Here is a 14365-nt window from a genome sequence, read left to right on the forward strand (position 1 = left end):
TCTATTATCTTTTTAGGACTGTTTGGATATTGAGTCTATAATATGTTTCAGAAACTGTTCTAGGTATGGAGAAAAGCAATCAATAAAGAAGCAAAACTGTCAATCAGGTGAGAAGATATGGAAAATAGACAAACAAGATAACTTTAAATATTAACAAAGGATTAAAAATAGGATACTATGATGATAAATATGGTAGTTTTATAGCAAGTATTTTTCTATGAAGATTATAATTTTAATTAAGAATATAAACAATATATAAGCTTATATAAAGTGTCATGAAAACTTATCATATAAACATTATATAAGAAATATAATGACATTTTCTAGTTTCCTAATGATAAAAGAAACAAACATTTAAGATAAAATTTCTTGAATTTTTCAAGTATCATATTAGGAAAGGATGTAAAAATAATGAGTGGCTATTGCCTCACTATTTATATTAATTTTTTCAGTCAGGCTATCTCATAATTACATGATTTATATAAAAAGTATATTTGCTTTGAAATGTAGGTACTAAAGCTTATGAGAAATTATTTATATGACATAGTTATTCCCTCCTTCTGTTCTTAGTTTTAATTTTATTTCCCCTTTGATTTAAGTACAGCTAATAGTTTATTTTAATTTGGAGAATAACTGCTCTAGCTCGTGAATTACTTGTATCTCTGCATTTTTGAAAGATGCACTTTTAGACTGTTTCCATGTAGAGGAAGTTGGCCTGAGGCGGTTTTTTTTGTGTGGTTTTATTTATTTATTTATTATTGTGAGTAACTTTCTGATTAAGTGTGAATAATGAGGCAGGACAGATGGGGATTAAATGAGAAATCTAGGGTCTCACTTTCCCCAAGTCTGGATGTGTAGCTGGGTCTCAGAAAAGGAAGAAAGTATGGATGAGAATCATAAATGAAAAGAGTTTTTTTCTCTCCTTCTCAAGCGTTACGGTCTCTCCTCCTTGTGCATCTGCTTTACTGTATCCTCTCACCCTAGACATATTGTCCTCAGTGGGTCAGGATCAGGTAAAGCAAATTTAGCAAATTCTGAGTTTGCCACATGGGCTGCCCCAGTGCCCAGCCTCTTATGTCCTGCTCCAGCTTACTAAGACACATGTACTCCTTGCAAATTTGACAACTTGTAGAGCTTTCCTTGTGTTTATTCAAAACGGAGGGGGATAGAAGAGTCTGAAGGAGACTTGAGAGACTAGAATATTTTACATATGAATGGTATTGGAGAGGAAAGTTTTAATAATAAAGTGGCACTCATATGGCACAGAGTCATTTTGGAAAATGATGAGGAGAGAAAGAGGAGGCCTGATTTTTGCTACGGATGTGGTGGTCAGTGTCCCTTTGGGGAGAGAATGTGGAAGTGTGGTTATCAGGAAGTCCCTAGTTTTTTTATGCTGTAAAAACTTTCCTTTGTCAGGCCCCCAAAGGCACCTGTATTAAAATGTTATATTGCCTTTCTATGCTTTTAGGATTGGATTTGTTATTTTTTAAACTTTAGAGTGACACCATGCTGAATCTAGTCTCAATCTGGCCTGTTTTGTCCAGGTAATATTTACTTCCCTCTGCAAATGACTATGTTTTTTTCCCAGTTTAACCATCCAAAACTTACTAACAAAAGTCATTCTTTTTTTGTAGGCCAGATTCCTAAGAGCGAATGCTGTTTGGCTCATTTTTGTCAGCTGACTTTTCTTAGCATCTTTTCCTGTTATTAGTATTGTGGGGGTTAGATTTAGGGGACAGAGAAAAGAGGTAGAAAGATTTATTAATATAATATCACTAAAGGGGCTTCCTGGAGTGGATGGGAACCCAGTTCTTGAAGAAGCCCCTCTGTGATACCCTACGGCGCATGATTTTCTCAACGGTGTCATGCTGTTTGCCTACGTACTATTCCCCATCATTTACTCAAAATTCTTTATTATTTGCAAAATAAATGCTATAAATCATTGTATATTAACCTTATGAGTGTTTTTACACATAATACTTGATAAGCTTACTGCTCTATTTGCTTATACTTGCTTCTCATTCAATTGCACCACACTTCCCCAATATTAAAGTATCATTTTCATTTTCTGCTAGTCAGTACTCAGTTCAAAACCCTGAATGAGGGCTTCCCTGGTGGCGCAGTGGTTGAGAGTCCGCCTGCCGATGCAGGGGACACGGGTTCGTGCCCCGGTCCGGGAAGATCCCACCTGCCGCGGAGCGGCTGGGCCCGTGAGCCATGGCCACTGAGCCTGCGGGTCTGGAGCCTGTGCTCTGCAAGGGGAGAGGCCGCAACAGTGAGAGGCCCGCGTACCGCCAAAAAAAAAAAAAAAAAAAAAAGAATGATTCTCTGCCCATTATAGTAAAATTATCTGGATTTATCACTGAAGTCTCTACCTAATTGCACCAGACTAAACCCTCATTCCAGCCTGGATTCATCATCTGCCCCAGACACATGGTATTTTATATTTTACATTTTTCAGCTAAACTCAGTTTTCAAAGATTTCCACACACCAAAAAATAGAACTAAAGGTTTTGTTTGTTTGTTTTTAACTAGAAGGGACCTCAGAGTAATCTAACCCAGCCTCTTTCATTTTTTTCTATAAAGAAATATTATACCAGAGTGTTTAATTGACTACGATTCCGGTTAAGTAGAAAGTGAGGATGAAAATGGAAGTGCTCCGTTTGCCAGACAGCTACAGCGCAAAAACCCTGCATCAACAACTCCAGTCTCTTCTTTTTATTCTCAGCTCATAGTAAGCAGCTCCTGTATTTATTACTCTTGGGAAAAAGGATAAGGTAAAATTAACTCAAAACAACTCTACAGATTGTTGATTTTGTATTTCGATGTTTAGATGACAGATATCAATAAAAGCAGGCCACGTTTCAAATCTCATCTGCCCTTTAGGCAGGGAAAAACATCTCATTGAAAACTCAAGATTTTGCTATAGAAGACCAAAGTTAGAAAAGAGTGAGATGAAAAAGTTTATAGAATAAGAAACAAAATATCCAGACCAGCAAAGAAGCCAAGGAATTGTACAAATCATAAAAATATCAAAAGAGGACAGTAATTTAACAAATTAAATTATTTTAACCAAATCTTTAAAAGCTCCAAAAATGACAATAAACTTGGACAAAAGAGACACAATAATTGGGACTTCTACCAAGTCCCTTCTATCCGTACTAGACATGATAATTGTCTGAACAATTATTACATAAAATACCCTGCTCATTAAAAGCAGTGTAAAAAGTTCCAAGGAATGAACAAGGTAGCCTATATCGAGCAGATGGACAAATTAAGCTGAACATTCTGATTATGTAAAAAAAAAAAAAAAGGCTTTTGGCTGTGTTATTAAAATTATAGGACATGCAGCAGAAGGGAAAATACTAGCTACTAGTTTTGTGTCCATTAGGTGCTATGTAAAGGCAAGTAACTGTTTTTATTCACTGTATCAAGAGTGGATAATGCACGTGAAAGAGTAAGGAGAAATTAGACCAAAGAGGAAGTTTGGGTAAGATTATAAATTATGTGTTTATCAAGTTATGATATCTTAATTATTAATTAGACTCTGGCAAGATCGTTTCTTTGAGCCTCATTGCTTCCATTTATAAAGTAGGAAATATCTGACATAATTTTCAGAGTTTTAAGGATAAGCTTAGGGATAGTGTGTATAAAAATTGCCTCATGTTATATGGCACAAGTAATTAATATTATTTTACAAAAGAATATAGAACCATTAAAACTCTTTCACTGATTCTAGCAGTAAATTTCATATTTTTAAGAAATCCATTTTTGTTTACTACAGTAGAGAAAAAGTATTTCTTGGCAATTCTCTCTCCTGTGCCAAACAAAACAACCACAAAAACACACCGAGTTATCAGGAAGGAAAATATTAGATCATCACGATCTCAACCAAAATTCTATGGAGAATAGTCAAATATTACAATGCAATTTTGGCCAAATTCAAAGAAATCCTTGAAAGGCAAGATAATCCTCTTCAAATCTGTTAGAAAGGTAAGAATTAAATAGCAGAACTCTAACTGACTAAATTAATGGTTGCTTACTTAGAATGAGGGAGTCCAGAGTCCAGATTTAGCCATGAGAGTTCAAGTGAAATTTATTACACACATAAGAGTGGCAAGTAAGATAAAATTAAAGGATAAGGTGAGTAGTTATAGACTTTTCACAGGAAGCACCTTGAGAAATTCCTAGAGAAAAAGACAGCAAGAAAAATTCACATAGGCTATCCAAGGTTAGGTTAAACAATAAACTAATAATAATAATAACTTACTGCAAGAAAAATCCACTAGACACAGGATTTCTCTGTAAGCTTTCTGCACTCTGTGGATAGAAGGAACACAGGGTTTATAAGAGGTGATGTGTCCCCAGGGAAGAGATCAGAGTTTTCTCGATATGATGTCAAAAGCCCAGGCAACAGAACCAGAAATAAGTGAGTGGACTGCATCAAACTAAAATTCTTCTGCACAACAAAGGAAATAGTCAACAAAATGAAATGGCAACCTACAGAATGGGAGAAAATATTGCAAAGCGCATATCTAATAAGGGGATAATATCCAAAATATATAAGGAACTTATACAACTCAATAACAAAAAACAAAACCAAATAACTCAATTTAAAAATGGGCAAAGGACCTGAATAAATATTTTTCCAAGGGAGACATAAAAGGTGGCCAACAGGTATGTAAAAATGTGCTCAACATCACGAATCATCAGAGAAAGGCAAATCAAAACCACAATGAGATATCTCCCTAAACCCAGTAGGATGGCTGTTATCAAAAGGGGAAGAGATAAGTGTTGATGAGGGCGTGGAGAAAAGGGAGCCCTTGTGCACTGTTAATGGAAATGTAAATTGGAACAGTCATTTTGGAAAACAGTACAGAGTTTCCCCTAAAAAATTAAAAATAGAACATTAAAAAATAGAACTACCGTATGATCCAGCAATCCCACTCCTACGTATAAATTCAAAGGAAATGAAATCAGGATCTCAAAGAGATATCTGCTTCCTCAAGTTTATTACAGCATTATTCACAATAGTCAAGATGTGGAAATGACCCAAGTGTCCATAGACAGATGAATGGATAAGAAAATATGGTATAAAATGCAATGGGATATTAGCCATGAGAAAGAAGGAAACCCTCCAATGTGACAACATGAGTGAAACTGGAGGACATGATGCCAAGTGAAGTAAACCAGAGTGAGAAAGACAACTACTGTATGCTCTCACTTATATGTGGAACCTAAAAATAGTTGAACTCACAGAAACAGAGACTACAACGGTGGTTTCCAGGGGCTTGGAGTAGGAGGAAGTGGGGAGATGGTCAAAGAATATAAACTTTCAGTTATAAGATAAATAAGCGCTGAGGATCTAATGTACAGCATGGCGATTATAGTTAACCATACCATATTGTATACTGGAAATTTGCTGAGAGTATATCTTAAGTGAGAATTCACCACACACACACACACACGCACACACACACACACACACGCACAGTATGGTAACCATGTGAGATGACACATGTGCTAATTTGCTTGACTGTGTTAATTATTTCACGATGCGTGAGTACCTCAAATCATTATGCTGTGCAACTTAAATATTTATAAATTTTATTTATCAGTGATACTTCAAGAAAGCTGAAAAAACATGCTATTAAGAAATTTAGCAGCCACATAATGCTTGATAAACATACATCTCCCTTTCTACACCCACAGGCCCAAGAATAGCAGCGATTCTAGTATTTGGGTATCATCAGTATGCTTCTGAATGGGTTACATAATTTTTCATTACTCCTATATTTGCCTTTTAATTATAAATTATTATTAGTACATTTTATATTAATGAAATTTATGTGGGTCAGTTGTGAGACTTTTAGTTAAACCTATACAGTGTGTATTTGTATCAATTATACTTATGGGCTCATTAATTCCAAATTATTTAAACTTTGACACATAAATTCAATGAATTTCATACATGAGTAATTTACATTTCATTAAGAGATAGATGCAACAAGTGTATAATGAGAGTTTTTTAACTGAAATATGAAAAATGGAAAAGAAGGTTAATGGTTTTATAGCTCATCTAAGAAGGCCCATTGATCAAAAGAAAAAAAATTCAGAGCCGTTTATAGACTATAGAGCTTATATCCAAAAGGGAACTGATGAAATTGGGATAGATAGTATAATCAATTCTTCTCCATTGGACCTTTTTTTGGATTTAGTTTACCATTAAAAAATACACCAACATGTTAGCGTAAAACACATAATATAAAACAGGCACCTTTTAAAGTCAAACCACAAAAAAAGGCTTGAATTTACAGGCCATTTACTCACACATAAAGATTCCCTTAATGGAAACCTGCAAAACATAGGGTGGTGGTGATTTATCCTATATTTTATAATGGTGGTGCATGGCGTGGGCCCCTGCTGACTTCATTTTCTGTTAAGCCCCTCTATCGACATATTTATGCTTGTTTGCTACATATATCTTTTCTTCTGCGCTTCCCACCTTAATTTTATTTTTTCCACAACAGAATGGACTTGAATAAAACTGCACACTTTTTCAGAGTGTAGCAAGCCATTAGAAAATACTACGAAGCAGAGTCGAGGAGGAATTTCCTATGAATTACATTATCACAGAAGCAGGGGAAAGACTGAAACGGAGCACTGCCCAGTCTCATTTCGTGTTTAAAGAATAGTAACTCCTAACCCACCTGCCAAAGAAGTGGAAGGCAGGGAAAATGAGTACTAAAATAATATATTTCACAAAGATTGTTATTTAGAAGTACCTGTATCTCAAGCCGATTTACCCTAATATGGAAGTAATTCCTGTTGGAGGTATAAATGTCCACATACGTTCTGTAATGTGCAGTAGATGAATTCAAATCAGGTGTTACCAGAACAATGGAGTGTTTTTAAACTCAGGGAGAAATGTAAGATTGTTTTCCTCCTGGTTTTTCATAGTAAAATTGCTTGAGGTAATAGAAAGCAGCATTTTATTTTTTAATTACATTTTTTTGTCTTGTTTAGATTTTTGAATAGGTAGAATTCACGCACAATAAAAGGCTCAAATCCCAGGTGCACAAATCGACAAGCTTTGGCAAATGTCCACGTGGCCATCGCCCAGTTTTGATTCCCTTTATATCACGTTCGGACATCTGGTATTTTGGGTTTGTTTCTATTGCCTGCCTGTCCCCTTCCAACCCCCCACAGAATGTAAGATCCTCCAGCGCTGGTATTCAATCCCTATCGTCCCCCAGATCCTGGGAAAGTGACAAATCCAGCGTATTACATGATGAATTAATACAGTGGGTCCTTCCGCAGTACGTTCTGGACTAGGATACATTTCACTGTGTTTCTGAAGGGGAGGGACAGATCAGGGCAGAACTAGAAACCTGAACAAGAAGAGTTCACTGAGCCCCCTGGGGGAACGTGCTGAATCACGTGTGCCTACCCCCGTGTCCCCCCCCTCCCCGTACTGGGGCCCAGGGCTTGGGTCCTTTATGAGGCAGGTTTATGGGGACAGGGGACCTTGAGGGTCAGTGGTCAGTGCAGGTGGAGAGTGTCAGAGGAAGGAGCTCCTGGGAGCAGCCCCTCCGTCCCCCAAGACGCCCCGGCGAGCGTCGTGGTGAAGACGATCTGGCAGTCCAAAGAGATCCCTGAGGTCGGGGATGAAGCCGGGGACCCGCCTCCCCTCAGCTGGTCCCCGAGGCTCCTGGTGGGGGGGGGGGGGCGGTGCCCAGCCCAGTCAAGGGGATCGCGAAGAAAATGAAGGCCTTGTCGTTCCACGGGTGAGCTTGTCGCACCCTGTCGGGGACGGTCCTAGCGCCCAGCGCTGCCTGCAGCAGAGCAAGGGTCCCACGTGGATGCTGGGGGAAGGTGGGTAGGAGAGGAGGGGGCAGAGGAGAGGCAAGGGTGTGGGAGGTAGAGAGGAGGAAGGTAGTGAGGATGGAGGGAGGGAGAAAAGAGTCAGGAGGCGGGCTGGCTTGGATTCCTCCTCCCAGAGAGTGCGGTGTTGAAGCATTGTGTTCAGGATGGGGGAGGGGGACTGCTTTCCTCAGGTGTCTACCTCCTCCAGCTATACTTTGCTGCTTTCTTTGAGACCTATTGCTTCCATAATGGGATCCACTGCTTTCCTAAGCAGCCTTTGTAATTTTCAGCAAGGTCCTTTAACTCACTTAGTGTGAAACGTTTGTTCATGCCTGATTTGTCTGAGCGTGGCCATGTTTGCGTTTCCCTTGAGGTGCAGAATGTTGATTGTGGGGTTCCCGCCTCGAGCGACTCCGTTTCTCAACGTGTTGTAGTCATTACTGTGGGTTTCCTTCGGTTGGTGGTCTCGGCAGCGCCCTCCACGACAAGCTTAACCATTAGAAGGTAGCTGAACATGGGAAGAGAAGTGCCCCATCACGCAAGGCAATTTTTGACAGTGTGATATTTTTCCTCCTGTGATTATGATAAGGTTCCATAAAGGATACAACTGTAAAATGCCCTTGGAATTCAAATCCAGAATCCATTTCAATAAAGTAGTAGTATTTTTCTGTGATAATACCAGATAATAATCTGGTATTAAGATTGTCCTCACCTCAGGTCTTTTAAATATTAGATAATCCCGCTTTTATGGAATTCTGGTAAATCTCACATTATTGTTAGTCCAATTCAGACTCACATCTTACGCTTCCTGGTTCGGTACTTTTTATCCAAAGAGAAGGGAGAATATCCTTTGGCTACAATTCAAAATGACAGCTTAATTCTTTAAAAAATTTTTTTTCTCCTAACTTGGGACATCAAAACAGATCTTGTTGCTTGTGTACCATGAAAGAGACCGTTTATTTCATTTTACTTTGTATTTCTATACGATTCAAATTAGTTCCTTCCTTTCTCTTTCTCTTGTATCTGTCAAGCCTGGAAGGCTATTTTTTTCAACTCTCCAGCATTATGATGACCTTAGACTCTTAGCTGTGCAATAATACTAGAAAACTAACCTTTAAATAATTTTTAGATTGGTGACAAGTGCATAATAGGCATACAGACATTTGAGGTTTAGCGTAAATCTTCCTTGGAAGTTTTATTTTAAAACTGTACCTGTATTTTATCATCACACATAATTTAATGAAGTATGGTGTGGAATATATAAAATAGTTTTCCAGGGGAGAAAATTAACACATTTTTAAGATGTATGCATCTGGTGCATCCATACGGAAGATATATCACACACTTTATATTACTAACTGTATATAGTCACATGGCCTGCTATTATTTCGATTTTAGAAACAAAGTTTTGAGCTGGGAGGTTTGAGTAAATGCCAACAGTAAATATGTTCCATAACTAGTTTCCAAGCCCTAAAAATCAACCTATTAAATACGTTATGAAGGGACTGTGATTTCGAAATATAACTTGATTATAGGTGGTCATTCATCCCACAGAAATGACATTTCATTAAAAAGTGACTTGAGAAGTGATAGTACACAACCAAACTAAGAAGGAAATCAAGTTTTACTTTCTAGGTAAGAAATCAGGGAATGCGGGCTTCCCTGGTGGCGCTGTGGTTGGGAATCTGCCTGCCAATGCGGGGGACATGGGTTCGAGCCCTGGTCTGGGAGGATCCCACATGCCGCGGAGCAACTAAGCCCATGAGCCACAACTACTGAGCCTGCGCGTCTGGAGCCTGTGCTCCGCAACAAGAGAGGCCACGATAGTGAGAGGCCCACACACCGCGATGAGGAGTGGCCCCTGCTCCCTGCAACTGGAGAAAGCCCTCGCACAGAAACGAAGACCCAACACAACCAAAAATAAATAAATAAATTTATAAAAAAAAAAAAATCAGGGAATGCAAGTTTATTTTGCTCTTTATGAGGGAGAGAGAGAATGTGTAATATTCCTTAAGGAAGGATCATAATAAAATCCTATAAAACAGTGCACAGGTAGATATTTCATTTCTCCAACTGCAAAGGAATTTCAGATAAGACTTATTTCAATAACATTATGATGTAAAATGACATAGAACAGATAAAATTTCCACAAATATAATGGGTCACCTGGGTCAAGAACTAATAAGGAATAAGCTAAAATAGAGCAATAAGGAGAAAGGAATCAATACAAATGAAATTTAACCAAGGAACTGTCCAATGAGAACAAGAAATGAACAAAGAGACAGATACCTGGACAGAAGGGGAAGAATCATTTATTTAAAACTTCCAGAAAACATTCCCTGCCTTTTAAAAATGTCATTTTGCTTTAGTCAGTGACAAGCTCCTTTTGATAAGGACAGATAACTAGGTGTTTGTTCTTGATTTTTGCAGTCTACATTTAAGACTTTTCGCTCTAAACTACTATGGAGTCATAAATAACATTGGCTGAGCCTTGGCCATGTTCATATTCAAATATCAGCTCTCCAGTATATAAAAATAAAACTTTATTGTCTTTTATGTCTCAGTCAAGCCTACAAACTAAAATTTTTAAATTTTGGTAAAAGCAGTTTAACTGTGTGTGTAATTTTGAATAACAGTCTCCGCATAAGGGAGAAACAACTTTGTGACCTAACACGGCTTTGCTTTTGTTGGAATTTCTGTCCTTAGAAGTACACTGCTTTCCGTGGAAGAATTTCATCATTGTTAACATAAAAATCTTGTAAAATGGATCAGAATGAAAAAAAAAATATTACAATTCAGGCAAAATGGGCTGCAACCCAAACATGGAGGTGATGTGACTTTTTTAAGGGTAATTTCCATTAATCTATCCTTTTACTGAAATTTATGATGTAAAAGTGTTAGAATACTTTCATAGATATGGAATCAAAATTTAAAAATTTATGTAAGCAAAATGAGTGATATTTATTGTTTACTTGCCTACATGGCAATACATACTGACAAATATTTCTGAGTGATTATCATTTAAATCATTGAATTGTGAAGAGAATGCAACAATTTTACCTCTGCTACAGCCAAATGGAATAAACCTCATGTGAGGGCCTATTATGTTCTAGGACTTCTTAAACATTGTCATTTATTTCCTAAAATTATCCTAAAAGACAGATATTTCTTTCTTAGTTATACACAAGAATACATGGTCCAGAAAGGTTACATAACATGCACTATATCCCAACTACTGAGAATGGAAACTCCAGGATTTGGACCAGGTCTATCTGAACAAATAGCTTGTGTTAGGTCCACCCTAAAACATTTTGAGGATGAGAATAATTTAGCAATACATAGAAAATATAAGCCTCTGAAACATACTGAAGGAAAGGAGCCGGACACAAAATGGTCACATATCGTATGACTGCATTTACATGAAAAAATCCAGAATGGATAAATCCATAGGGACAGAACTTAGATTGGTGGCTGCTAGGGTTTGCGGGGGTGGGGAATAGGGCAATGAGGAGAAACTTCTTAATGGGTTCAGAAACGTTTTGGAACTAGATAGGGATAGTGGTTGCACACGTTGTGGATGCACTAAATGCTTCGTAACATCATGTTAAAAGGGTTACTTTCATGTTAGGTGAATTTCACCTCAATGAATTACTTTTAAAAAGAAAATATAACTGTGAGGACAAAGGACATTAGATGTCTTTTCTGCCATTAGGACAGTCAGTTCAGTCAAATAGAGATGACATTCACCTCCCTTCATAAACCCGTATTCCCAAAGTGAATACCCAACATTAACGCTTCGTAAAAGAGCAAATACTGATAGAAGGTAAACACAGCCCCGAGGCTACGTTCCTGAGGACAGAACTCCATATGCGAGCCATTGTGATGCATACCTGTGTCTTCCTACACCTAGCACAATACGTGGCAGAATACACCAGCAAAGTTTGGAGAATTCACTTTTGAAACCCAGAATCAGTATAAATAACTAGTTACGAATTTTTTACGGACACCACATACATATTTCAGTTTTGTCAAATATTTTAACAATCATGGTTCAACAGCACATTTCCAAGCTTAACTAAATATATGTTCTCCATTCTTCAAAGATAGAAGAAGAAAGAGGGCCAATTGGATTAAAATTTTTTAAAAATATAGCTCTTTGATGAAACTTGAATACTTTGGCACCATCCATCATGTAATTGGCCACTTTATGGATACGCATGGGTTACTTACACTGTAGTTCATCTCAGTCAATGATGCCTTTTTATTTTAAATAGCTCAATAAACAAAATCAAACTATTTTGTTACATATAATCAGCTATACTTTGCTGCTTGACTAAAAATGAGATTTCATCTTTCACTGGATGACACTTTAATGAAGGAAAAGAGAACGTTGTTGCCCGTTAGAAAATGCAGGTAACAAATAGTTTCTTGCAGATGCCAAGGCCTTGGTGAAATACGAGCAGTCAGGAAAAATTCCAAATGGAGAAGAGCATTCCTCTGCTATCTTACGGGACTCAGCAGAACACAATTAGGCATGGCCATGCTTTTACTGGCCGCAAGCAATTAAAGCATTATAATCCTTCTGACCTCATGTCAGACAGCTTCTATTGTTTAAGCCAGTTTGTAACTACTGACAAAAGAACTCTAAGTGTAAACCAAGCATAAGACATAAACCAATCAGTGACTGCATCCCTAAAACCTGAAGATCCCTCAGATTTTAACCTGGATCAAAGATGACCTTTTTTATGAAATTAACTAAATGAAAACAGGGTGATCCATTCAAGGTAGAATAAACAAATGGAAAAATAAAATGCCCACTCTCCATATATACCCAGATGTGCTCAGAAGTCACTTCCATCAAATACAATTTATTTACACATGGTGTGCTTCCTGCTTCCCGAAGTCAGTAAGGAATTATAAAAGAAATAGTCAAAGGGAATATATGCATACGTATAGCTGATTCACTTTGTTATACGGCAGAAACTAACACAACATTGTAAAGCAATTATACTCCAATAAATATCTTTAAAAAAATAGTCACGACAAATATGCTGAAGATCTCCCTGTGCCCTGACATATCTCGGCTCCTTTCTCTGTTCTCAGTTCTCTCTTCTGCCTGGTTTCCTTCGCTTTCAGCCATCAGCTGGCCAATCTGTCTTGAACTTTTGGGATTGTCTGATGTTTCAGCAGGGCGGTTTTTAAACAGAACTTTCAAATCATAGCTACATACCAACTTTAAAGGTCAATGTAAAAATAAGTTAAAGTATGAAGTTTTAAAAAAGGGCAAAAAATATTCCCCAATTCTGTTCAGTCATCTCTGCAATAGTGCAAAAACACCTAATAAATAGCAAAACCTGGGAAAGGTCAAAATGGAAATTATTAATAAATACTAAATAACCCAGAGCCAGTGCCATATTTCAAATGATGAAATACCAGTTTAAAACCACCATGTGGGGGCTTCCCTGGCGGCGCAGTGGTTGAGAATCCGCCTGCCGATGCAGGGGACGCGGGTTCGTGCCCCGGTCCGGGAAGATCCCACGTGCCGCGGAGCGGCTGGGCCCGTGAGCCGTGGCCGCTGAGCCTGCGCGTCCGGAGCCTGTGCTCCGCAACGGGAGAGGCCACAACAGAGAGAGGCCCACGTACCACCAAAAAAAAAAAAAAAAAAAAAAAAAAAAACCACCATGTGAAGCAAAAAAATTCTTTATATTTAATTGAAAATGTTCATAAGACGGAAAAGTAAAACAAATTTTCCAAGTCACAGCTTTGCAAAGCTTGATTACTAGAGAGCTGTGAGCAGCACCCTTTCTACTTAGGATCCCACAATGCTTCCAGTGTTTTTATCTTTCATAGTTTGCTGTATATGTATCGTTAAAATAAATGAACTAATTCATCAGGGGACCTAGAACTTTTACAAAATTCCGCTAATAAGTGAGAAATGGAAGAGTAATTTATTTTTTTTAAAGGCCTGGGAATTCTTGCCTTTGACCGACAACCTGGTGGACGTTGGCTGCTCTCCTACCCACGGTTATTAACATCATAACACCACATATTCCAGCTATAGTTTATACGTTTCTTCAAAGTCAAGCAAAAATTTGACATTTTATATTTTATGCAATTCTAAACTGTCAGGTGGTTTTGTGGAGCTTAAACATAGTGTCTTTAAATCTAATAACATTAGAAAGGGCTTACTTTGCAACTAAAAGTACCTGCTTTTTGTGTGCTTATTTATCATTAGTATTTAGTAAACTGGATACACTAAATTACTGTTTATCATTTCTGTTTGTGTTTGAAAGTAGCTTGATAAGAAAAACTAGAACTTTACTGTGGATTATTGTTGTTACTTAAAAAGATAAATAAAAGATGGATGGCTCATGATTTTATATATATATATTCTTAAAGTTGCTTTACCAGAACTATATTCCTATTTTCTGATTTTTCAGACTCCCTTTATTTCTCTATTTCATTCTCCATTCTTCCTAAAATGTTTTTAATTTGTTGG

The 14365-nt window shown here is 37.5% G+C and overlaps 1 pseudogene; it reads left to right on the plus strand.

Moving 5' to 3' along the window:
* Nucleotides 1-7667: 7667 nt before the first annotated feature.
* The window catches only part of LOC131742768 (serine/threonine-protein phosphatase 2A 56 kDa regulatory subunit gamma isoform pseudogene), a 134562-nt pseudogene continuing 127864 nt past the window's right edge, over nucleotides 7668-14365 (plus strand).

Source organism: Kogia breviceps, chromosome 15, assembly GCF_026419965.1.
Source record: "Kogia breviceps isolate mKogBre1 chromosome 15, mKogBre1 haplotype 1, whole genome shotgun sequence".
Lineage (NCBI taxonomy): Eukaryota > Metazoa > Chordata > Mammalia > Artiodactyla > Physeteridae > Kogia > Kogia breviceps.